This window comes from Pavona decussata, unplaced genomic scaffold (assembly GCF_977016875.1).
Source record: "Pavona decussata unplaced genomic scaffold, jaPavDecu1.1 SCAFFOLD_190, whole genome shotgun sequence".
Classification (NCBI taxonomy): domain Eukaryota; kingdom Metazoa; phylum Cnidaria; class Anthozoa; order Scleractinia; family Agariciidae; genus Pavona; species Pavona decussata.
In genome coordinates, this window is record NW_028145599.1 from 1,457,704 (window position 1) to 1,484,670 (window position 26,967).

Consider the following 26,967-nt stretch of genomic DNA (forward strand, 5'->3'; position numbering starts at 1 on the left):
TAATACTAATATATTTATCTATCACTGCTTGCACGTTCTGCAAGTCCTTTCTCCGGTGTCTCCGATGTCTCAGATGTCTCTGCATCACTCTAGCATTTTTCGCTCATGGAAACTGGCCTCTCTGATTAAGTATAACAGATTATGCAGAACCGGCGGAGGAAGTATTTCCAGTTGTGTCATAAGGAATAACAATGACGTTTACTATTTCATTTAACATATTGAAGGGAATGGGGAAAGATGAGAAACAATCCTTCGCGTTTCTCACAAATTCGGTGTATCACGTTTTTCACGTTTGAGTTTGTCCAATTTTGTACAGATTTTTTTGGCGAATCTACAAGATATACTGATACGATTTTCAGCTAGTTTTCTTCGAAAATTTGCCTCATTTTGACTGATTTTTAGTTTTGCTGCTAGTTTCGATGCCTGCTAGGGGAATGTTCTCTTTGCATGAACTTTTTCCTTTTAATCGTTGACCTTTTAGCTCAAAGCAGAACATATTTTTTCTAAGTAGGAACGAAATGTTCATTTTAGCTTAAATCAGAATGATTTGTTCCAATTTGCTTTTTGTTAAGGGAACAAATAGTTCCTAAATTGACATGTTAGGAATAACGCTAGTTCCCTTTCGTAATTTGAGGAACAAATGTTCCTGTTGATAGGTACCTTTTTACAATAATTGTTCTTTTTCACTAAAGTGTGGAACGTTCATTCCAATATGTTTTTTTGTTAATGGAACAAATATTTCCCAAATTGACATTTTAGGAACAACAGCTTGTTCCCTTTCGTAATTTGACGAACAAATGTTCGTATTGATAGGTTCCTTTTTACAATAGTCGCTCCTTTTCACTAGTGTGTGGAACGTTCGTTCCAATTTGTTTTTTGTTAAGGGAACAAATAGTTCCCAAATTAAATTATAGAGAACAACTGCTCTTTCCCTGTCGTAATTTTAGGAACAATTATTCCTATTGATAGGTTCCTTTTTACAATAGTCGTTCCTTTTCACTAGTGTGTGGAACGTTCGTTCCGATTTGTCTTTTGTTAATGGAACAAATAGTTCCCAAATTGACATTTAAGGAACAACAGCTCGTTTCCTTTCGTTATAGGTTCCTTTTTACAATGGTTGTTCCTTTTCATTTGCACGTGGAACTTTCGTTCCTAAGTGATTGTTCTTTTGAAGTGAAAGTGGTTCCTATTCAAAATTTGCCGTTCCCTTTCAAAGTACAGAAAGGAACGCCTGTTCCCTTAAGAGGTTCTGTTTTGATAGTTCGTTCCCTATTATATTTTTAAGGAACATTTGTTCCTATTGCTTTGTTCCTTTTCAGAGTGTTGGTTCCTTTTAATTGGCATGTGGAACGTTTGTTCGTAATAACTCTTTCCGATTGACTTCAAATAGTTCCCATTCAGGTTTTCTGTCTCAATTGTTTGTTCCCTTTCATGTTTTAAGGAACATTTATTCCTATTGCTTATTTCCTTTTCAGAGTTTTGGTTCCTTTTTAATAGGCATGTGGAATTTTTGGTCGTAATTACTTGTTCTGATTAACTTCAAATCGTTCCTATCAGGGTTGCTCCTTCGTGAAGGTGTTCCTGTTTTCACTGCCTGTTCCCTTTCATTGTTTAATGAACAATAAAAAAAAAAAACATTGATGGTGCATTACCCAAACCAAAACGCCTCCATTTGGAAAACGACAAGGCAGACAGCTTCTATCACTGTCCAATACAAGTTTGCGACCATGAAGGATTTCAAAGTCAGCGTGGATGTAGGAAACATGAGGAAGCATAGCTGGTTCTTTTGTTTCAATGAAAATCCCGAACTTAAACAACAATAATTGCAAGTTTTCCAAACCAACTTATCAGTGACCAATACAAATGACTTTGCATTCACCGAAACCACAAGAATGCACGCCACCAAGTTATTTCCTTCATTTTCAGTCTCTGGAAAAATTGGCCGAGATTTCGCCAATTGGTTGACTGGAAGTGGGGGTGGCTATAAGAGAGATCGCACACCTCAACAAATAGCTAAGAGATTTTTAAAATTTTTGAAATTTTGTTGCGAAGGTGAGGAGGGATTGACGTTTGAAGTGATACACTACAGTCTTTGCTCTCCAAATCTACTTTTCAAGTTCATTGACTTCTTGCAAGACAAGTGCAAACTTGGACATTGTGGACGATTGGGATACATAGACGCAATTTCCAATCTAATGGACTTTCGGAAAATCAATGGAGCATCGGACGCAGTTCTATCAAACCCAACTGAGTTGAGCTGACTGAGTTGTACCTCAAGTAAGCTCGAAAGACGGTGGCAAAGATGATGAAATTGCAGTGGTCTCAAGACCTGGACATCAACACGTTGGAAGCATGAGGTCACTGGGCCACGATGGATGAATGTTACAAGTCGGGACATTTCACTAAATGCCACGTTTCGAGAACACAGTAAAAACATGCAAGACCTGCCCAAATCAAGTCAACCTGTCAGACTTAACATTTGCCACGAGGTTCGTGTCGATGTTCCCCGTTTATTAAAGTGAAAGGGTCATGCTCCATGACTTATCAGTATTTGACAGTGGACATGGTCAATGCAGCGAAGGCAAACGAGGGATTCATCGATCAGAAAATTTTCAAGACTGCCGGAAAGTACAGTTTCGACTCGCTGATCCTGACTGATGCCAGCATGCAAGTGCTCGATAATTACATCTCATTCGTCAGGCCATTGCTGAACCCACCGTACGCCTATGTTCTCATCACGAGAAATGGAGACCAGCACAGTAAACTGGGCGACGTGTTGAGCAAACTGGTGTTTGATGCGATCAGCAAATACATTTATCCAACTCGATATCGTCAGATTGTTGAAACGCAAAGTCTCAATCAATTGACCAGTAGTGAGCAGAAAATTTTGTCAGAGGACCAGAAACAGTTCTGCCATGGCAAAAATTCACTATCAAATGCAGCGACCGGCAAAGTTGCTGTCAAGGGCCGCGGATGTCTACAAAAACTGCAGGGAAGCAAGAGTTCAGAGGTCGACGAAGATGTGCACGCGAGATCTGCAGTTTGACTTAAGTTGAATATACCGAGGTTGAATTCTTCTCCCACTCCACAGAGGAACATCCTACCCAAGGGGCACTCAATTCCCATTCTCAAGAGGCCTCGACGGAGATTGAAATTCACGCTGGAGGAGGATGATTGTTTCCAGAAAGGGGTGAAAAAGCATGGATTCAGGCAGTGGACAGCCATTCTAAGAGATCCCGATTTCAAATTTCAAGAGGAAAGAAAAGCGGACTCCCTGAAAAAAGGGCTGGGCTGCGATTGACATGCACATGAAATGGACAATGATTTCATTTTTGAACCACTTGTCTGAGCTTTTAATGAGAATCTTGTTAGGTCAACGAAACTAGTAGTAAGTCTTTCATCAATGAAACTGACCTAGGGGGCCATTTATGTTTTAGACAGAATACCATCATCGTGCTATTTGCTTAGCTACTGGAATAAAAGTAGTCCAAGATGCTACTTTTGGACTGTTTCTTCGCTCCCTTTTCGCCTGCGTGCGCGTGTCTTTGTCTCTTCAAGGCAGTCTTTGAACAACCAGGAGGAGCTGTGCTGGATGTCTGCGAGTGTGGCAACGGCGTTATGAAGATGTCTCCGTCACTGCGAGGAGGCATCTTGCACTGGGGAGACTGCAAGTTCGTTGGTAGGTGAAGGTAGTGACTCAACTCAACTGATTCTTCGTCGTTGGTGTTGTCATCTCCGTAAACTTTCGATTAGGAAGATTCGCTGAGGTCGTCTTCGGTTGGCAGGACCTGGAAGTTGCTGGTGACAAGATGTCTGTGTTCTTTCTTCAGTAGGCCCAGGGCAACACACAATCGCTTCCTCTGGTCCAAGGCCAATTGGCAACCGGCCGTTCCGTGATTCTGGTGGAGCTTGTCTTGTAGAACCTCGCGGTAGGCCTCTGTGGACACTCTTCTCTCCCGACTCAGGGCTGACCCCTGTAGTGTCTTGGCGAGCTCGTAAAGTTCTTGCTTCGTTTGTTGTAACCAGGGCGCTTGAAATGTGGCAAGTGCTCTCTCTCGCCTTGTCTTCAAGTCTTCCCGAAGGGTCTGTTGCCTGAAGGCAGCCAAGTCGTCGTTGATTTGCGTAGGCATAGGTTCCTATGCATCCCTCGGAAGCTGGGCCACATGTTCGCTTGCGACGCCCTTTGACAGGAGGTTTCGCTGTCTTTGTCAGTGGACCGTCTCCTCTGCCTGTCTCTGTCTTTCTCGCTGGTCTTGGCGGTGGTGGAGTGACCTCTGAGAGCTCTGCTCCATAAATCTCGTCAATGCACTGATGGTCTGGTCGTCTTGACTTGAGTCCAAGTTATCCTGAGTGTTTTTTATTGCACCGCCCTGCGTACCCGCCTTGACAGTTGGGCAATTGCGGTCATCTAGTACATTGTCCAAGCACAATGTGCGAAGCTCTTCCTTTTCCGTCGCTCTCAATACGCCATCCACGCTATCTTCGTCACTTAGCTCGTCCTTGGTAGCTGATGCCGTGCACCTTCTGGCTTGTGCTGCTGCCCACACTATGCACTCCATTGGGTGTCTTCTTAGCCATTTGGCAGCTCCTTTCTTTAAATGTGGGAGACTCTTGAAGTTTTAATTTCGAAGCCTATATTCCATTGCAGGCTGGTCTTCAGGCTTGAACTGCAATTTTGTTCGTGCCATCAACAGCATGGGGCAGCAGTTGATGAAAGACTTTGTGGTCTGGTACTTAACGTCACATGCGGTGTAGCCCCTTGGGTCAAAATCTTCCAGTCGTCGATGTCCATGGTTGACAGCGAGGCCTCATTGATGAAAACCACTTCAGTGGATTTCGTGATCATGGCCTTGTTGAATACCCTTTGCTTTGTGATTGTCGCTATGTTCATGTGGTGCACAAGCCCGAGGATAACATGGAAAAGGCTGGTTTTGCCGCTATTTGCATCACCAGTCAGGCACGGTACTTTATCCTTGTGGCATTTCTTGTTAAAGTTGAGAAGCTTCAGGAAATCCTGACAAAATTCACCAATTTCCATTTCTGAGAGGCTGTTTTCTTGAATTTCTTTGAAGTATTTGGGGTCAGTCTGTTCCACAACCTTGCTAGTCGCTGATCATGTATTATAAGAATGTATACTTTCATTCTTGGTAAAAAAAAATTACAGTCGAACCTCCACTAACGGCCACCTCTCCACAACGGCCACCTCTCTACAACGGCCACATTTTTTGTCCCGGCGGACAGTCCATACATTAGCTCTTGTTTAAACCTCTCTACAACGGCAACGGCCATTAAAGTGCGTCCCCAACTGCGAAAATAACCTCTCGACAACGGCCAGTACAGTTCTTTTCTGTGAAAACCTTTTTTTTTATAAACTGATGCAGTAATCGACATTTGTCTTCGGAACATTACGTTTCTGTATCCATTTTAATGGTATACGTATTTTGATTGTGTTCCATTTATATGCTGCAGTGAGCATAAATTGTCTACAATAATATAGCGAATGTTGCGAACCTTCCTCATTTCGTCTTGTTAACATTTTGATTCCAAGCATTATTTACGTTTTATTGTGTATTTTGTCTATATATATATTATTTAAGATTGGATTGCCGTTATAGGCTACAGTAAGCATGAACTTGGCACAATAAACCCGGGGGGACTCCCATATGGAATAGACGGGATGCTTGGCGGAAATTTTGAATTTAACCCCTAAGGAGACCATCTGGCAGTGGCTCAAGCTTTTTGTGACCCCTAAAGGAGACCAATCTGGGCGTGGCTCAAGCAAATTTAAAAAGAAAATTTGACTTCTGTGTTTCTTCGCGGAACCCTAAACGAGACCTTGGCGGCTTAAAATATTGGCGCTTTGCCCGGAACACCCTAAGCGAGACCAAAATCCAAAATTTACACCCCTAAGCGAGGCGACGAGCATCCCCGTCTGTTTCATATGGGAGTCCCCCCCTCCCCCCCGGGACAATAAACATGTTGTACTTCCCGTAAAAAGGTGTCATATTACACCCCTACCTCCCCATAACGGCCACCTCTCCACAACGGCCACTTTCGTCCGTCCCCAAGGTGGCCGTTGTAGAGAGGTTCAACTGTATGAAATATGCTGGAAGATTACCGTGATAATTCCAATACATGAAAATCCCAGTTAAATATATGTTTAATTCATAGGTATCGAGTATATTGAAAGACTTAAACGGAGGTCTCGAGTCTTCTGTATAGTTTGAGAAAGTTATAATTCTAACAATTTTCTTCTGAAACATGAAAATAGACTTTAGCCTGGTAGAATATAGCCTGATTCTCAGACGGTCCAGGTCGTTCGCGGCGATTGTGTCGCACTCTCTACCTTTCCCATCTGATGGACTTGGTTCAAAGCCGTGTTCTTGACATCACGCCTTGTGAATTTTATCCAATCAGAGCGAACATTACACTTCCTCAGAAGTGAGGAATGCGATGAATGTGACTGTGCGAACAAAGACAAATGCCCACTCTGCCAACCTGAGGTCAATTCCTGTACTGGAATCACCAGGGGGGTTTGGTCTTCAGTCTTGATGATACTGCCATAATATACTCGGACTGGTGGTGAGAGTAGCACAAATTGTCTTCCTGGAGTGGCCAACTCATCAAGCCAAAATCCAAACACATGGCAGCCAGATGTGTTTCTGCTTGCCTGACGTGGCTTGTTGATTTGTAGTAGCCACCATTTGTCACCGACCGGTGGGGATACCATTGTCTATACCAGGATTTACTGCTACAATATCTCCTGGTACAAATAGATACTCATTTGACTGAACACGGCCAACTAATGAAGCACTTGTTTCTCCTCTTTGAATTTCAAGGTCTCTCATTAATTGTTCAAAGGTAAGAAAGTGGGGCTGATATTCACTGTGACTGTCCTGTGACACAGCATCCTTCTGGACAATCACACATAGTCCGTAAAAACACTTGTATCTGTACAGGTAACGAATGTTCTGAGATGGCCTAGATTTTGTCAAAACATTTAGCATTCTTGCTACCTTCAGGTCTTCTTTGGACTGTTAACTGGGCACATTCTGATCTTGTTGGGGATTGAATTTTTCACACCACCTCTTGTACTGGACAATGGTGTCCACACTTGACAAACGTGAGCTGTGGGTGGGTTGATATGCACTGAAACAGTTTGTATGATAGGCATGTGGGCATTTACAGGTTTTCTTTATCAGCTCGATCCTGCGCGGCCTTTACTTTGCGCGTACTGCTGCGCAGTGGGGTGCCTGTATTGCCCTGACTGGTTGTGTTTAGCAAAGCCATGTTCTTTCCTTGATTCATTGACAAATGCATACAGGTTGAGTCGAGCTAGGATATCCTGATGCCCTAATAGATCAAATGATTAAATATGGGCCTCCAAGGCCTTCACAGTTTCTGAAAAACCTTGCACTGATGCATGGTAAACAGTTCCTTCCGGGCCAGCTGTGGCTCTGTTAAGGAAGTCTTTCCCCCCGGCTAACAAGTTCTCCAAGTAGGCGAGGGAATCAATCCGTTTCTTGGTCCCATCAACAAATGGTGCCACAGGGTGCTTCCCTACTTGAGCCAGATGGTTCTGTTCTTTCTTTGGGAGGAATCCTATGGCTTGGTAAGTTTGTCTTATAGTAGACATAAGTCTACAGGCAAATTCCACACTGGTGTTTGATGTAACCATTCTGATGTCCACCAAAACAACAAAAGATTGCAGTGTCACGATCAAAGCTCAACCCAGTTGATTCTGACAGATGGGCCTTTGAAGCAAGACCATCTAAGCAGCCAGCGTCTCCAGTTCCTATCGTGCATTGGACACCAAAGGAGCCATCCTCTTTTTCTTTCAGAATGGAAATCTTGTGAGCTTGGACATCAGAAACACCAACATTTCAATCTGATGACAAAGCCACATCAAATACTTGTTTAAAACCTTGGACAGCAACTTTAACAACTTTGGTTTCTAACACTAGCTGTTTGATAGTGTGACCATCAGCAACAAATACAGTCCCAGGAGTCCTTGAAAGACAAAGACCATGGGGCGACTGCAAATTATCCACAATCTTCACAAGTTGGCCAGCCGTGAATGTTTCATCCATGCATACCAAATAAACACTAGTCCCTTCTGTAATTGCAAACAACTCCCTTCCAACAACCGCTAATCCATCAGGCTTCCAATTTCCGAATGTGGAAGTAAGAGGCTCTAATTTCAGTGTTCCTACAGCCTTGTCTTCCTGAAAGGAGTGCACACCCTTGATAAAGCGGATACATGAATTTCCTTTGTCACACAAAAAGGCTACTTCATTTTTGCCAGGTTCAACAATCAGTGCATCAGTACCTGAAGGATGGTTAAATGATGCCTTTGATGCTGGTACTGGGCTTTGGTGTGCTGGACCTGTAAAAATAGACAGCATTGGTTTTAATTTATTTGCATCATTTGCTTAATGTACGTAGTACATTGTAATTCCTTAAAAGTGTATATGACATTGTTTTTCCAGTGGCTTCAGATTTTTTTTATTTACTTGATCAAATCTACATGAGACCCCAATATGAACATCGCCAAAAAAAATTCATATCAATTTTTATTCAAATACTACAGAATAAAGAAGACTGGGGATAGATCCGGCTAAGACATCAAAACAGGAACAGAAGCCAGATTACATCCACATTTTCACCCTTGAAAGCAGCCAAAGATAGAGTCACAGTTGGATGCTATCATTATTCCTATAAACATTATTTTCCCTTTTTTAAACAGATTTGTTCCTTAAGACAGAATGAAGTTCATGTAGAAACAGTGAGCTTTATTGCCTTAAAAAAAGTTGAAATCATGAACACAAAATGGTAAAACAGACATTACTGTAAGTATGTCCAAGGTTCTTAATATGGGGTGTCGATGAATAGCCAGAAAAATTTAATTGCCAATAAATTGATCCAATTGGTGAATTTCATCCAGATAAATTTACACAAAAAAACACATCCTTGCTTGCTTCACTCTGGCAATTTCCTGCCATAGCCACATAAGCTAGCCACAAATGAGATAAAGTCACAGTGTCATTCCTTAAAAACAAACTTCTTAAAAAGTGTGGCTCACACAAATGAATATAATGACACAAAACTATATGCAACAGAGCATAAATATTTTTCAATATCATATTGAACTGACAATCTGCTAGCCAGCTAAGGGCTCCAGTGCAAAGGCCACATTATGAAAACAGTAAGAAGTCTACTTATATGCCATTTACCTGGATGGTCCCATGTCCCCAGTGCAATGCATTTGGTTGGAATGTGCCTGTTTCCCATGCCAACAAATTCATATCCAGCATCTAGAAGACAATCAAAACGTATCAATGTACTAAAATATATCATAAATGAAATATATTATGCATAAGTAACCTACGGTGACTGGCACTGATCAAACCACCCAATTTTCTTGTTTGATAAATAGCAGTCAGATAATGCTTATGATACCGTAAAAGCTCTATTAAGCCCCTTAGTGGGTTATTTATTTTCAGGCCTCAAGACAGAGGGGCTTAACATAGATACAGGGCTTGTCACAAAGTCTGGACTTCAAATGGTGGCCTTATTTCAGAGAGAGGGGGCGGGGGGGGGGGGTGGGCTTAAAAGGGAGGAGGAGTTTAATACAGCTTTTAGAGCATACACGTAACAGAAAACAGGATACAAAATACCGGTAAAGTGGTGAGAAGTCTACCATATGTAACACCTACTACCTAACTTACTGTTATCAACACTCTTCAAAGTCATTCTAGCCAGGCTTAAAAAATGCCTGTAACCATCATTCATCAGTGACCAAAAGAGGAAAATACTTGACATGCCTATGTCTATATTCCCAAAAAAGAGCACTGAAAGTTGTGTGTGTCACATCTACTGTACATAAGTTGTGGTTTATTTATTAGTGTTAACATTATTAATATTTTTTGGATGGTGTGGGTGGGACTTTTCATAGCCTGCTTACAGGCTCTCTTTTGGGGTTTGTGTGTGAGCAACAAAAGCCGTGAAAAGCAAGCAGCAAAGCCACAGGGGGTTCAGGTGCTATGGGGCCTGCTTACGTTTCACAGCTTCGCCGCTCACGTGCAAACCCCAAAAGAGAGCTTGTAAGCAGGCTACAATTTTCAAAAGAATTTATTTTTTTATTTCGTTTCTCTCAAATTAATAATATTATTATTAAGACAAACAGAAAATTCAAATTGATTTGAACATTTTTTAATACAAAAATAAATTTGATCTGCAACAAAAAAACATATGCATAACATTTAGTAAGGTTAAGAAGAAGAAAGAATACACCTACCAGTCCAAAGGATATGCCATTTGCATTTGTGGCAATGTACAGACAACGGCCAAGTATGCTGTGTGACTTTGCCTCTGTAGCTGTTGGTTTATACTGCTCAGGCACCAGGGTTGTCACGATGGCTCCTGTCTCTTTTACTATTTCCTCTAATGGCTGTGAGACTGTTTGATATCCAATTTCATTACTGTGGGCATCTCGGAAAGCGAAAACACTTGCCGGAGAAACACTTTTCATTTTTCTTGCCTCATTGGTGCTTGATGCCCAAACTGCTGACAGCAGCCCCACAAAGAATGTGCCAGACATATCTGTTAGTCTACGACAGGGCCCATGTAGTTTCCCAACTAGGAGTAACAACCAATTATATTCACACTCATAATAATTATATATTCTTAGCTTGATGCATTTCCGTACTTCACCCATGTAAAAGTACCAAGATTGAGAACTAAATGTTGCTTAAGCAGAATTCTTGAGTATGCAGTGATGAGACTGCTTGGAGAATCAGCCATCAATATGACGGCACCACTGTTGGTGTGAATATGACTATCAATGAGTGCACAAAGGCCATTAGTCTGTACTAAAAATCCCACAGACTTATCACAGGCAATAAGAACCCCATAGGATGGCTGCTGAACATTACCGATGTGTGCTGCTAGATCAGCAAAATCATTGGCATCAGTAAATCCAAAAATAGCACTGACTGACTCTATATTACATTCTGTGCCTACCGACTGTACTATATCTTCTACATCTAGGTAAACAGCTGTATCACCATAGAGCTCATCATACATGTCATTGCCATCACATGTTGCATTTATAAATGAAGATGCCCACAATTGCTGTAACTGTTCCCACAGTAAGGAAACATCCAGCTTATATTGCACACAATACCCCCCAAATCTAACCGCAATTATTGTGCAGGCATTGCTGCCTTGTCGACCTCCTATTGTGGACTGTGCAATGACAGTTGGGAAGATAAACTGGCACAGAGAATTAGAGATTTTAGTAGACTTAATACAAATCCGGTTGTCGGTTGACATCGGCTCCCCATCTATGTTTAAGGTTACATGTCTGTACCCTTTTTCTGAATACTTATTCAGAGTTAAACTTTTTCTGTTAATCAGCCTGCCCAATGCAGGTGAGTAAACAATTGCAGACAAATTTCCTCCACTATTATTATGCTTTAGTACACTGAAAATCGATTCTCACAAAAGGCACTCACAAAAGGATGGAAATCCATTGACAACAACTCGAAGAAGATCCCACGTCTACAAGAAATGACATTTAAAATAATGAATTAAAAGGTATCATTAATGATTATTTTTCAACCCGTTCACTCCAAGCTCAAGGCAGGTAAAAATTCTCAACAATCAATTTGAAAAATATCAAAAGAAACTGTACCATACAAAACTGCCGCTCATTCCCAATGATAGTGTTCATTTGAGATCTCAAAATTTGCTCAGTCACCTTTTTGGTCAGCAATACATGGGTTTTATGTGACTAACCTGCCATGCAAGGAACTTTTTCTGGCTGGATTTCTTGGTTTTGTCAGAGTAAACTGTGAACACAATTCAGTATTAAGTATACAATAACTTAAAAAAGCATCAATACTCTTGCGACCAAGGATCCGTATAACAATATTGAACATGAAATCAAGACATTTTTAGCCCATTTTATTCTTCATCAAAATGGTCTTGCCTCCAGGCTTGGTTACATTGTGATGCAAATGAGGAATTTATCTTCCCCCTATCCCACCACCAGTCCATAAACAATTGCAGCCAAGAGTGACACTAGGCACTAATGAAGATAGCACTGATTACACAGATTGTATCTATTAGCAAATGGGTAGGGCACATGCGTAAGGCTCTTGCCTAACAGTTCGCTGCAGCGCCCACCACATTAGAAAAGGTTTGGGCTTCCAACTTGACCCATTAATAAACAAGGAAGTAATTTAATAGAGCCTAGTGCTGCATAAATGAAAATACCTGTTTCTTCATGGCTGTGGCACCATTTCTCAAAGAAATCCATTTCTTTCTTTATTTTCTGAATAACAGGGCTCCCTAAACTGTTAATTCTGTGTCTGCTCAAGAGACCATTTTCAAAAATGAGATTACATGCCTCCAGGAAGCTTGCGACAGGTGCAGCACTTTCCTGGTTGGGCTCTTTCGCAAGGTCTTGAATAGTTGCGACCATGTAACGTTGCTACAGATACAAAAAAACAAACTATTAGTGGGACCTGCATATTTCCAAAAACTGATGCGTCACATTATGCATCTGGACTTTCGTAAGTATTAGCACTACTATTAATGTCAAAAACTGTGCGTCGTTTGGGTTTTATAGTGTTTCCTGTTCTGGTCACGTGACTGGTCAAATATGACTGAGATTCTTTCGCAAACAGCTTGTCCGTGGTAGTTATGGTTTCCACGATATGATGGTTGGAAACCTTCCTTAACAACAACTTGGTAGTTAAGATTGACTGCCCTTGAGTAATATTTCATTATTTGATGTAATTTTCATATTTTAAAGAAAACTACAAACATATTTAATCACCTGAATGATCTTGGCTGGTCTCACATTAACCCTTGTCCAATTATCTCTGTAGACAAATGCGTACTGTAGTCCAGGGACTTTGCAGCTTCTACCTATCTCGGCTCTCTCCATTTCTTGGTTGTAAACCTTCTCAACCGTTTCCCATCCAAACTGGATGCCTTCCAGTGTAAGTTTCTTTGAACCAGTAGGTCTTGAGCTGTACAAGGCAGCTATCATGTTCTTTAACTTAAAATTTAGGACAACAGGTGTATAAGAGATGGTTAAAACAAATGTAGCGAGAGACAAAGTTTTGTTATTGTTATTGTTGTTATTGTTAAAGTTTTGGTAAACAACAAAGCTATGTCATCAAATAAATAAAGTTGATTAGCATGTCATGAGTGCGGTACTGCAAAGGACAAATATATGAATCCTGACTGGATTTGAAACCAAGACCCTTCTGCACACTGGTTGCATGCTCTACTACTGAACCACTGTCACAAGGGTGAGCAACACAGCATTCCTGGATGTCTATATCATTATGTTGCAAGTATGAACTTAGGCCTTCTTCATATTATAACATGACTTGAGGTGTTTATTTCTAATTAGGGACAGGGGTGTTTAAATGTGAGGAAGTGTTCATGTGAGTAAATGTGGTATCTCGAAATGAAGGCAAGTAATTTAACATGTACTACTTCCAAGTTTGCCATTACAGAAAAGAGCTATGTACCTGATGGCTTGGGCAGGCCATGGCAAATATTGGATTTCCAAAAGGATCCTCCGGATTAGCAAAAGACATCTTAACATAATAACGTCCTCTCAAGGTTTCTGCTTCATCGTCTATGGGAAGTGTTGCCCTAGGACATCCACATAGGATTTTCAGAAGGGTCAAATTTGAAGATGCACCATCACATAGGACAATGGCCGCTCTAAAGCCAAATGCAGTAAATGCTTTCAGGCATAGCATAAAGAACTCCTGTAGGATGTTCGAATCCATGGAACTGGGGACAGGGAATCATGTCGTATCCTGAGGTCAGGTCCCTCCAAAAAACTGCACGATATAACTGGCCTTTTGGCACTCACTCAGGATAGCTGATGTGAGAGAGCATGCAAGATGGGCAACTCATCTGGTGCCATGGTGAAGCCCGAGATGCCACCGCCCTTCAGATTCCATGCTTCCTTCATCTGGACCTAAAATGGGAAATTTTAAACAGTTCCAGATAATGATAAAAACAAAGCTGCAATAAAAGTTGTCTATTATAGTGTACTTACATACCCTTTAATATAGTTGTGCAAATTACATTTCATAATCTTGGCAAATTATTTTAGTACCTAGACCTCTGAACCTAAAAAAATTTTAGTTTTAAATATTTACATAGAATTAACAAAATAAATATTAAGGGTAAAAGGGTTAAATTGCACCCAATATCTTTCTTATGATTATAATGGTGTTATTGTTATGGTGCCATCGAGCTATCCTTTACCTTCACTTCATCCCACATCATAACTCCAATTCCAAGAGGCTAGGGGTGCCCATCACTTTCCCTCTGTCTCTGGTAAGCCTGAAACTTTCCTTAGTGGCTTTGAAAATAATGGAGATCAATTCCAGGTTTCTCAGCACCATCCTTTAAAACTTTCTTAAGTTTTTTTGTACATGGAAGCTGAAGTATGCTGAGGTTGCGCAGTGCCTCATAAGCAGAAGGACTTCAGTTGTATACTGCAAGGGCGGCAAATGACATGTTTACATGTATATTAATTTATAAAATTCTGATTTTAGGGTTTGTACCCTTTTGGCCTGTTAAAGTTCCATGACTTTCCATGATTTTTTCCATGACCTTCATTTATTCAACTAGGTAGTTTTTGAAATTATGACCCAGTTCAACCAACCAATGCGCACTAGTGTTTATTCCTACTCAGTGAAATTAAATCTGATTTTTGGATTTGTCAGTTAATTTTTCAATTTTGAATCTTATTGCCTTTCTCTCATAGAAACTGCACTGATTTTCCATGACTTTCCGTGACCCACACCTAAATTCCATAATACTCCAGGCCTGGAAAATGAAAATATAAAATTCCAGGTTTTCCATGACCCGTACGAACCCTGGATTATAAAACATGAAAGCTCTGATTGATTTGCATTTTAACTGAAGTAAACATGAATAATTCCCACATAACAATTTAAAGTTGATCTTTAAAAAGCTGGAAATGGCCAAAAATAGCCAATAAGGTGCACAGCTGATAGCCATTCAGGCTATGAGCTGGGAAAGGTTATCCTGTTTTTTTGCACGTCTTTCTGAGCTGATAGCCCTTAGTATATCTACGGAGACAATCTGGAAAAACAATCAAGTTATGGTCACTTACCAACCCTGATTGTGGCCAATGACCATCTGTTTCCTTTTTTTTTTTTTCAGTTTCTGTAATATAAACACAACACATGAACTAGCCATATACGTTTGTTACTGGGGATGAGATACTCAGATATTAACTCAGATATTAATCATTCCCTGGAGTGGAGCTGATTAATAGTGGGTATTCTCTGAGCAGCTATGGCGACGTGAATAGCTACTATCAGTCACCAATAATTTTTACTTGGGCCTCCACAAAGGAAACCTTAGTTTAAAACCGGAACGATTTTTTTCTCCTGTCACAAATCGCCCTGCGCAAGATATAAGAGTATGCATAGGGGACCTCAGGGGAATCTCATTGAGTTAGCCCCCTTTGATCCACTGGTGCTTTCAAGAATAAAAAATAATATTTCTCCTGTGCTTTTCTCAAAGGGGGCAAACTCGTTACAGGACAAAACCACTTGGTACCAGAAGAACATATAGCTGACAGTCCTTTCAGCTCGATTTGCCCTCCAATTTTGAAGCTGATGGTGCAAATCACATCCATTTTGTCTGTAAAATACTTCTACCATTGATACTAATCATCAAGAGCATTTCTTGACCGCTAAAACGACCCAACAAAAACCAACTCTGTGATGGTTTTGTTGTTAGGCAACTGGCGGACATTATTGTGAGATAAATTTATTCATGTACATCAAGTTCATTTCCATAAGAGAAGCCTGTGAGTACACGCAGTTATGTGTCTAGTTGTTTTATGTTTTTACAATCAAAATTAGCAGGCAGGTGAATACCACACACTATCCTGAGTTCGAGAAGTCAATCAGAGTGCCCAAAAAACACTATCCACTAATTTGTTATATCCTTACCAGAGAAACCTAGGAAGAGCTACGAGTGCTGGATGATATACTGTATTTCTTAGAATAATTCCAGCCCCCTCAAAAAGTTACCTTATTATAATTGCCCTACAATTCGAGGAAATACAGCATGGTACTAGTTTAAACATTTTAAATAGTACCTTCATAAATTGTTTTTGCAAATTATTAGAAAAAATATATACACTTTCATTCATACATACCATTCCTTCGTTGGTCCTTGAAAAAACTCTCTCGGTCCTTTTGCCACACTTCATTGATGCAGTCTCCTGCTTTCACACCCCCTTTGCCTTCAAGCTTATTCCCATCTGCGGTAATCTTGTTCAGCTCTTTGTTTCCCATCTCTGAACTTTCAATTGCCTCAATTACCTGACAAAGTTCCTTTGACTGCTGTCCGCGCAGCTCAATCTTCGTACATTTGTAAAATCTGAGAACATGTTTTTTCAGCCTTGATCGCTGTAGGCAGGCGTTTCTTGCATGTTTGGTTTTACTGCCAGGAGAAAGATATTTCCATGGAAAATGGCTGCTTGGCGCTTGGCGCTTAGCCTTTGTGGCTTTATCCACGTTTTTTTTTTTGCCTTTACTTTTTTCCTGACGTACCTTAAAACTCCTAAGCACTCTGTACAAACTCGTTTCCACTGAGGGTCCGATGCATTAGACCTTGAACTTGCTTCTTGACGAGAAGAGGGGAAATGCCAAATCTTACAAGAATTTGCATGAATGCTTCTCACGGGTCCAGCCGTTATCCGGATATTCTCTGGCTTATACCCAAGGTCCTTAAAATCTTCAAGAATACCCGGGCACAAAGTGCGATTGCCGCAAAGAAGGTCGTTTGCGAGTCCGAGCAAGGAAGATTCTCCCGGTGTACTTTGAAGTTTTCCCTTGTTTACGACCATGTGCACGAAGATTGGGCACTGAAAACTCCAGGCACCATTTACGTAGACCACCAAGCGAACAGGATGGAACGGTCCTGTTTGGTGATGGTAAGTTTGTCTATCCGAAGAATACAACACCAGCACACGATCAGGAGACTGAGTCATCGCTGGCTTCCTTCTCTGTCTTTTCTTGCTTCTCCAGGATTTTTCTTCAAATTATATCTTTCGCAGTTTCAAGGCCGAGGCCGTTCTTGCTCTCGCCATCTCCTCGATCGACTTCACACCAGAACTCCAAGGAGTTCCTTGATTTAAAACGGCCGTGGCCCTCGGAAAGGTCTGAATTCTCCAGAGAGCGCTTCATTTTGCAAGTGGTTACATTGCAAAAAGAGCAATGAACCACCACAAGCACATAAAACACAACTGACCACCGACCAAAACTAGAAAGCATGTGCGATGGCGGTCCAAACGTGAAAATGAATGAATGCCATCTCTTTCGAGTTTATTAACTTTATTAATTCCAGCTAGCTAATACCCAGTTTCCCTCGGTTGTAAGATTGGAAAAGGGGTGAAAATAAGAAGGAAAATGGGTGAAGTGATAGAGACTGCTGATCCCCCTTTGGCCGCCATTTTTTTGTGTGTCGTGCGGACATCAACGGAAACATGATAGTTTTCGCGGGAAATTCAGAGCCCCCTGCAGATATCACAGTTTTTAAAATAAAAAGATACGGGACAGGGTTGACTCAAGGGTATAGTACATATGGAGGCTCCAGGTAATGGGCTCCTGATTACGTACAAAATTATTTAGAGATTTTTTTTCCTATTCATTTACTTGTTTTTTTTTCCTTTCCTTTTCCTTGTGTTATACAATTCTTTTCTTTAACAAACAAAAGAAACAAACGAACAAAACACAACAAAAAACGTGAAGATGGACAAAAGTACACAAAGCCTTATAGCACAGGGGCCCACGTTTCCATAAATTGCTTCAAGTTGTTATTTTTCGCAGGAATTGTTTGCAGAATAGTTAGTTTGTTTTTCAGACGTAAAAGAAAACCTTTAAAGTTTAAGTTGCCATTGCATGCACTTGTAGTGAAAATGTGGTATTTAGCAATAATGAGAGAGTAGTTGAGAACAAGCCAGGTTTTTGATTTTTTATGCCAGCCATAGAGGATCGCGCTCTCGGATAAAGTTATTTTTCTTGAAAATGTTTCTTGCCACTAGTATAAACAATTTCCGTAAAATCCGAGAAATCCACCCTAACTAGAGTTTTCTTGCTGGCCTTTGAACTTCCAGTTTGAAGTGGCAATTGACAGGCTGGTATCTTTTTTTTATAAAATACGGCGGATTTTAAGGATTTCCCGGATATTTGGAATATATACATTATTCAATACTTCCTTTTTCAACTGCAAGTATCTTGTATGTTTAACAAATAAAGAAGCCTCGACTGTGCTCTGTTTTGTTGTAAAGGATGCAGGAACCGGCTAGAGCATGAAAGAAGTGTAGGGGGAAACATGAGACGTAGTTGAGTGTTTCTCCCTACTTCTTGAGTGCGCTAGCTGCTTCCTAAGTGCTTTACAACAGAACAGAGCACAGTCGAGGCTTCTTTATTTGTTTTATGATAATGAATTCCTCTATTTCCACCCGCATTCACCCTCATTTTCAACAAACTTCATTTTCTAAATGAACAGATGTGGCGTCAGTGTGCATCTGTACTCTGATAAAGCACGCTAAAATAAGCCAATCACAATCCTTGTTAGAATGTTTCAAATTATTTTATTGGTTGAAAAAACCTACAGCTATCAACATGTCAAAGCAAATGTCAAAGCATCAAAGTTCTCAAACTGAAGTACAGAAGCTTAGTTTGCACGTCGGATGAGTTTTCAGTTCAAAAATCAGGACCAAAAATTAAAATTTTTAATGAAATCCGGCCGAATTTTGGCTCAGGAAAACTTGCATGTTATTAACATGACAATTGGAAAACAAACTGCTTAAAGCTTGTGGCTGGTATTTAACCCATTGTGCACCAGTCGTTTCCAGAGGTTTTCCAAAATTCAACAAAATTGGCAGAGTGGTTATTTCCTACGCCATGTGCAGTAAAAATACATAACTTACAGTGCAAAAAAAACAACATCCCTCTAGTCTTAGATAGTTAAAATTACTAATTATGGAATAAAATACACTAGATGCCAATTAAAAATTTTCCAAAAAACAAATTTGAAGGTAAAAATTTCCGAAATTTCGATGAAATTTGATCAGTGCGTCACATGGGTGAAATTTTGATCTGTCTCGAGAGCATGTGTTTGTTTATGCAAGATAACACAGTTGTCATGTTTTCTCAATGAAAATAGAAAGAAAAACACAGAAAGCTTTCCTAAATGAAAAATCTATTCAGAAAAGTCTTTGGTTACGCCTTAGAAAGAAACGCGCATAATTATAAATGCGTGACGAGCAACACGCAAGCGATTTGAAGGAACAACGCGTCCAATTTGAAGCGAATTTATCGACCCGTGCCGGGCATGTTTTTCAAATATTTCGGAAAAACTGTTCAGAGTACAAAGAATCGGTCAATTAGAATAGTATTTCAGTACAAATTCACAATCAAACCTGTAATTTTTTGGCTGTTGAATTCTCAGAAGTACTCTAAAATTTTGCATGATTGGAGCTGTCTGCTCGCTCATCGCCTGGATAAAACAACAATTCGTACTCGAAGCGCAATTTCTTCGCCATTATTTCTCGGATTTTCGCTGTCGAAACTGTTGAGTATTCCTAAGCAGTTCTTCTTTCGATTTACCATTTTAAAAAGGTGTGTTTTTCTTCGGAAAACGCGAAAATCGCCGACTAAAAGTTTAGCCACGCGAAACCGATGCGTGTAACTTGCGCGTCGGACCAAAGTGTGATTGCAGTCGCTCTGACACTATGATTGGTGTAAATTCTTGACAGAGACGCCAGTTTGGAAATTTTCTTCATCATTCCCCCAAGTCAGTTAACCCCCAGAGGTTTGTTGTTGTACCAGACTTGGTCTTCTTGTGTCATGGCTTGTTTCGGGTACTGGAAGAGTGCTTTGCAATGGGGGTTTAACTTCTGGAGGTAGACCTTTAGGCAGTTGAGGCCGTCAAAAAGTTGATCTTCTGACGTTGAATACATCGTAGCCTCCTTTTCCACGCTGCTGAAATCGTCAATTCCCCCTGGGTGGTTCTTCGTTGCCTCTTCATGGGTCATTGAAATGTATTCGCGCCCGCTCTCGTCCATCAAGAACTGGAAGCTTTGTTTTGTTAGCTCTCGTTGACCTTCGTGTCCGTGACGACACCAGTACAGGTTAATGTGAAGCCAGTTGACCCCCAGAGGTTTGTTGTTGTACCAGACTTGGTCTTCTTGTGTCATGGCTTGTTTCGGTTACTGGAAGAGTGCTTCGCAATGGGGGTTTAACTTCTGGAGGTAGACCTTTAGGCAGTTGAGGCAGTCAAAAAGTTGATCTTCTGAAGTTGAATACATCCTAGCCTCCTTTTCCACACTGCTGAAATCGTCAATTCCCCCTGGGTGGTTCTTCGTTGCCTTGTCATGGGTCATTGAAACGTATTCGTGCCCGCTCTCGTCCATTAAGAACTGGAAGCTTGTTTTATTAGTTCTCGTTGACCTTCGCGTCTGCGACAACACCAGTACAGGTTAATGTGAAGCCAGATATTCCGCAGAAGACCCCAAGGATTGTCTCCCCGAACTGCATTGGAGGATTTCAACTTTTGAAGGGCTGCCTCTGGAATGGGAGGTTTGTGTTTGGTATTTTCTTTGTTTTCGCGCTTGTTTAACTTTATCTGACTTTGTAGGAGCTTGTTTGAGGCTTGAAATTGGATTCCTTTTGTAATTGAAATTCCTCTGTTAAGTGGCGGATTGTTGAGGTATCTTTCTGTCACAGAATAGCTTCTAAGACTTTTATTTTAAACACATGGCATTACACTTTTTTACACACATTCAACGTGGCGGTTCAACAACAACCAGAGTTCATCTCGCGATGCATAATGGGAGCATGTGGCGATGAAGTGATGTGACATCTCCCCGTCTTTCAATGACAATAATAAAAAGAGCATTAACGAGAAAACCTATCCTATAATAACAATGACCAATGGGACCTTTGTCTAAAAAAGAATTATATAACAACAACAGCTACAGGCGTAACCTAGTACCTGTAGCATAATGTGATACTGATTTAAAAAAAAGTACTCTTCAATGTCCTTAACCTTACAAGTCTGTGAGGGCATCACAGTTCTTTCTGAACGAACTTATTCTAACAAGTCTAGTGTTTGTGCTGGTGTCACAGTTCTCCCAGATCTGGTAGCATATCCCTTGGCAGTGTCTGACATTCTCGGGGAAGCCTCATCTGTTGACGGCGTATTCGGTTCTGGTCTTGCTACTGTCTGTGCATGTCCAACTGGGGAAGAACACCTTGTGGTTGTCTGATAAGGTGGGGTCTCAGGGTTTTGGTGGAGGGCTGGGTTTCCTGCTTGTTGGCAGCATGGGTTACTTACTGCAGTTGTGTCTGGTCTGAGATAGGTAGCTCCCGTGCTGTTGGCTCTGACAATGTAAGACCTTGGCTCCTTGGCTGGCTGTATAACAACACCAGGCTCCCAGGTTTGTGAGTGGTAGTCGAACATGCGTATGGGTTGGTCAACTTCTAATGGTTTCTTAGGTGGTCCTGGGCGCTGGTTGTAGTATTGTGCTTCTTTCTCCTTACGCGTTGCAAATTAGATTTTTGTGGCTTCATGGTCACTGTAGCCTCTTCCAGGCGTTCAGTTAGTTGGGGCGCAGCGCGAAAAAAGGCGCGCGAAAAAATAAAGAAAAAGCGCGCGAAGGGAAGCGAAAGAACGCCTGTGGGCAAACTTAACAAACGGTCGTTCCGGTATACCAGGATCTGGTATACCCTCTGATTGGTCAATTTTGACAGATTTTGTCAACACTAGAACGTTGCTGACGCAGATGAGAAATTCGATATGGCGGCGTTCCTTTCATCGAGTGTCAAATCTGCAATAAACAACATTCTTAAAAATTTTCCGCATGTGGAGCGCCTTCGAGAATTCTTTTACTTTATTTTCGCGAATAAATTTTCGCAAAAAGCTACTTTTCTAGGGAAAAAACCATTAAATTAATTGAGCCGAGATAAGCCCATTAAACTTTCGTCTCGTTCAGTTCTGATCATTATAAGGATAAAGGAGATCAGTTTACGTTTGGAGTTGCAACTGTGAAAAATATCAGACGTTCGTCAGGATAAATCCTGTTTCCTAGCCAGAAACGTAATAAATTTTGGTCCACGAGCGTTGATTCACCAATCAACACAAAAATGAAAAATCACTGGCGCATAAGGCGGTTGAACATCACGACATAAACAACGAAGGAGCTTTTAAAACACTTTAATGACTGTTTGTTCTCCGTCGATATTCATGGCAGAATCGATTTGGCCACAAATATAAATAGGTGATACTCCCAACGTACTTCAAAATGGTCATCACCACTTGTCTGTCCACCAAGGATTTGCTGGTCGATTCCTGTAGATCTCTTGAGTGACTGCTAGCACGCCTCGCGGAAGGAGTATATCTCCAGTCAGTGATCTAGCGTTCGTCTGTCGTTTTGCCACTTTCAGCGATTCTCTTTCCACAATCCCCGAGAAAAGTTTCACAATACTGGCATGCGTTCTAGCCAGTATTCTTGCACAGGTCAAACTACTTACATTCGAGAAACTTGGGTCTCTTTTCAGTTCGTGCCCCAACGAACTGGCAAGGTCGGCCAACACTATTTTAATAGTGTTAGCAGAGAGCTTTAAAAAGCTCTCTGCTCCCGAAACCTTATTAACAACAACATTAAAAATAGATACTCCGGGAATTTTTGTTTCCTGGCACTTTACATTTTTCTGGCAAAACCTGCAACACGTCGGAGGATGGACTGTCAATTTGCATGCAGAAAAAACGAAGAATTGACGGACATGAAAAGCACAAACGAACAGGAAAGAGGCGCCAACTCACATTTCAAGATTGAAGTATCATATTTCCCGGAATTCTGATTAGGGTCTGATTGACATCTGCTGACAACTGAAAACCACAAGCCATATAAGTCGGCGGAACGACCGTTTGTTAAGTTTGCCCACAGGCGTTCTTTCGCTTCCCTTCGTGTGCTTTTTCTTTATTTTTTCGCGCGCCTTTTTTTGCGCAGCGCCCCAACTAACTGAACGCCTGGAAGAGGCTATGGTCACGGCTGTTAGGAGGGTTTCGCTGGTACATGGGTAGTCTGCTTTTGAATTTTCTGTTGGTGAGCCGTTCTGTGGGGGACTTGAGCTGGTTGTCCAAGGGTGTGGCTCGGTGGGACAGAAGATCAAGATAAGGATCTTCTTTGTCCTCTTCGCATTTTCTGAGAATGTTCTCCACAGTCTGGACCATCCGTTCAGCAGACCCATTTGATTGGGGTACATTGGAGAGCTGGTGATGTGTTCTACTCCATAGGTGGTCATAAAACCATCAAATTCGGCTGAGCTGTACTGTGGACCATTATCGGTTACGAGTTGTAACGGGATGCCGTGCTCGGCAAAGATGCTCTTTAAGTGGTTGATGACTGCGGATGATGTGGTGCTTGTAAGTCTCCTGATGATGGGAAATCTGCTGTATTTTTCTGTTAGCAGGAGGTATTGCTGGCCTCCAAACTGGAACATATCGGAGCTGAGTCTTTCCCATGGTCGGCATGGGGGCTGCGGCTGGAGCATTGGTTCTTTCGGGGCCTTTCTCTGATATTTGTGGCAGGGCTCGCACTGTTCAACTTTATTGATGATATCCTTCGTAATTCCGCGCCAGAACACACATGTGCACGCTCAAAGCAGACATTTCTCCTGCCCCAAGTGGCCTTGGTGTATAATGTCTAGGACCTCGGGTCTCAAGGTGGGTGGTATCAAAATTCGGTCACCTTTCAGCAGTAGGCCATCCTCAACAGTTAATTCTTCTCTGAAATTCCAGTAGTCATGGAGTAACGGAGGGCACTTTTCTCTTTTCTGAGGCCATCCTTCAAAGGCAGTTTCCTTCAGCAATGACAAAGTGGGGTCCTTTTTTGTCTCGTCTCGGATCTGTTGTAGCCTTGTTGGGGATGCAGGGAGGTTCTGTGTGATGTGTTGGACATGTATTTCTCGGAGTTGGCCATTTGCTGAGGCGAGGTGAGGGCTGACTCTAGAGAGGGCATCAGCTATTGGCACATCAGGACCTTTCACGTAGTTAACAGTGACATCATACTTCAGGGCTCTTATTAAAAATCTCTGCAGTCTGGGTGGGTAACTAGACAAGCTTTTCTCAAAAATTGACTCAAGAAGCTTATAATCAGCGTTTACTGTACCATTTTTTCCGCAAATGAAGTACTTGAACCCCTCCAGACCCCATACTACGCCCAGCATTTCTCTTTCAATATTGCTGTAGTTTTTCTCTGTATCTGAGTGCTTTCGAGGCATAGCATACCAGTTGTCCTTGCTGTAGCAGGAGCGCTCCCAGACCTTTCTGGGAAGCGTCGGTTTGAATGACAGTTTCGACGCTTGGGTCGAAGTAACAGAGCGCTCCCATTGATGTGATCTCTTCCTTGACTTGCTGGAACGCGTGGTGGTGTTCAGGTCCCCATATGTATGCTATGTCTTGGTGAGGTCGCGCAGTGGTCCTGTGATGCTGGCCAATCGACCTGAATATCTGGTTAGGTAGTTCAAGAGGCCTAGAAAGCTTTGGAGATCTTTGCGGTTTTCTGGAGGGGCCATGTTCTGAATTGCAGATATTTTCTTATCATCTGGCTTGATTCCATCAGGGTTCCACTTGTGTCCGAAGAAGCTTACTTCTTGACATTTGAACTGTATCTTGTCCTTGTTGAACTTGATTCCCTTTTTTCTGGAGCTGTTCATGAGGTTCACCATGTTTTCATCATGTTCTTTCTCTGTAGCTCCAAACACAGATGTACCATCAGTGATACCAGTCACTCCATTTAGTCCATCTAGTGCCGAGTCTAGGTGCTTTTGGAACACATCTTGTGAGACAACAAGGCCAAAGGGAAGTCGGGTAAAGTGGAACCTCCCAAACAGGGTGTTAAAAGTAGTCAAGTAAGAGCTGGCTTCATCTAAGGGCACATGCCAGTAGCCTTTTTTGGCATCCACTACACTAACAAATTTGGCATCTTTAAGCTGTGTGACCACTTCATTAATTGTTTTAGTGTAGTAGTGTTCACGCTTTATTGCTTTGTTTAAATCGCGTGGGTCAAGGCAGACTCTGACTTTTGTGACTTGTTCTCTGTCATTAGTCGTTTCGGAAAGGACAATACTGTTGACCCAGTCGGTGGGTTTGCTAACTGGTATGAAAATGCCGAGTCCTACCATGTTGTTAAGTTCCTCTTTGTACATGCTTTGTAGATGTACTGGCACAGCATGTGGTGCATGGATGACGGGCGCAGCGTCAGGATCTAGGTTAATGTGATAGGGCTTCATGTTGAAGGTTCCCAGGCCGTCAAAATAATCACTGAATTCATTGAGGAAGTTTCTCTCATCCAGTGGGGTGTGTGCTTGAGTGTCAAGGGGTTTAGGTCCTGAACCATCAACCTTCTGCTCTGATTTGGAGGGTGCTTGAGTCTCGAGGCTGTTAGCTTTGTCTTGCTTGGAGGTTTCCAAACTGCAGTTAAATTTTATCAGTCCCAGATCCTCGCAGGCTTTGCAACCAAGCATCGCTGGTCCTGGCACTTCAGTGACATTGAAGGTTATCTCTTTAATGCTGCCTTTTTGATGGACGTACAGTTGGCAGGTACCAAGGGTCTTTATGGTATGACCTCCATGTGCAGTAATCCGGTATTGTGCAGGGCCTAGGTGTCTGTGCTGAGGGCTGGGGATGAGTTCATCATACTGTTCTTTAGAGATGACATTTACTTCTGCACCAGTGTCAACTTTTCAATTAATGGGTACAGTATGCGTTTCAGAAGGATTCACTGTAACCTCGATCTCGGTCATGACTTTGGTGCGGTTTTTTCTCTGTTCAATACTGCCGGTCGTTGGAGAACTGGGGCTAGAATTCAATGGAGCACTCTGCTCTGCCTTTAATGTTCCCAGGAAGACTCTGTCATAACTTGGGCATTCACTTGTTGCACCATCAGGTTGGTCCTTGTGCAGGGTCATGACATCCTTTTTCATCTAAGATTTGCAAACTTTGCTAAAATGACCACGTTTGTTGCAATTGGAACATTCTGCTTCACTAGCTGGACATTGTTGACCTTTGGCATGAAAGCTATCTCCACATCTGTAACACTGCTTTGGTTTGTTTTCAGGCCATCTGGTTACTCTACCTCTACTTCTCCAATCTTCTGTTTCTTTTTCTTTGCTGATTGCGTTCACTTCACCATCCGGTTGTTGCAGTTGGCTAGGGGGCAGAGAGTTTTGCTTTCAGTTGCATTTGCGTAGCTTCCTCAGTACGTGCAATTTCCTTTGCTTTTGTGAAGGTTAATTCGTTACCACGGGCGATGCATTTTCTCCTGACCTCTTGCGAGTCGGTGCCAAATACTAATGTGTCACGCATGAGTTCATCATGTAATTCTTGTGGGTAACCAGAACTCTGTATGAGTAGTCTTGCTTCAGTCAGAAATGTATCAAGGGGCCGGTTGTTCTGTTTCAGGCTTCGTAAGTAATATCTGTTTAGAATGTGGTTAGCGTGTGGTTTGACGTGATCTTCAAATCTTGCCCAATATTCCTTCAGGTCTTTCTGTTGATCGGTTGTAAGCGCCCACGTGTTGAATAAGTCAAGGCTGTGGTCGCCTGACCAAAGCAACACATATTTACACTTCTGAGTGCTATCTCGGCTTTTTAGTGGCCCATCAAGTAACATTTCACACTGCTGGCGAAACCGCTTAAATCTTGTATGTAAATCGGGACCAGGATGCCAGTCCATTTTAGGTAAGTCGAATCCGACCAAGTCGCTCATTTTCAGTCGTACGAGAAGACCTTATAGTCAACAGTGTTAAATTTTACATCGCGCAGAATGCCTATTGTTTTGGGGACATTTACTTACTGTACGGCAAAAGTT

At 41.7% G+C, this 26,967-nt stretch overlaps 3 pseudogenes across 1 annotated transcript; all 3 read right to left on the reverse strand.

Annotated features, from left to right (window-relative positions):
* Positions 1-6,301: 6,301 nt before the first annotated feature.
* On the reverse strand, positions 6,302-10,609 carry LOC146462269 (uncharacterized; annotated as a pseudogene).
* A 7-nt stretch (positions 10,610-10,616) lies between these two features.
* Positions 10,617-14,653, reverse strand: LOC146462270 (uncharacterized; annotated as a pseudogene). The gene is made up of 6 exons (XR_014857170.1): positions 14,305-14,653; positions 13,551-14,011; positions 12,845-13,069; positions 12,280-12,496; positions 11,800-11,852; positions 10,617-11,562 (listed from the first exon to the last, which is right to left on the reverse strand). The product of XR_014857170.1 is annotated as an uncharacterized LOC146462270 (transcript).
* A 534-nt stretch (positions 14,654-15,187) lies between these two features.
* Positions 15,188-17,079, reverse strand: LOC146462271 (uncharacterized; annotated as a pseudogene).
* Positions 17,080-26,967: the final 9,888 nt, after the last annotated feature.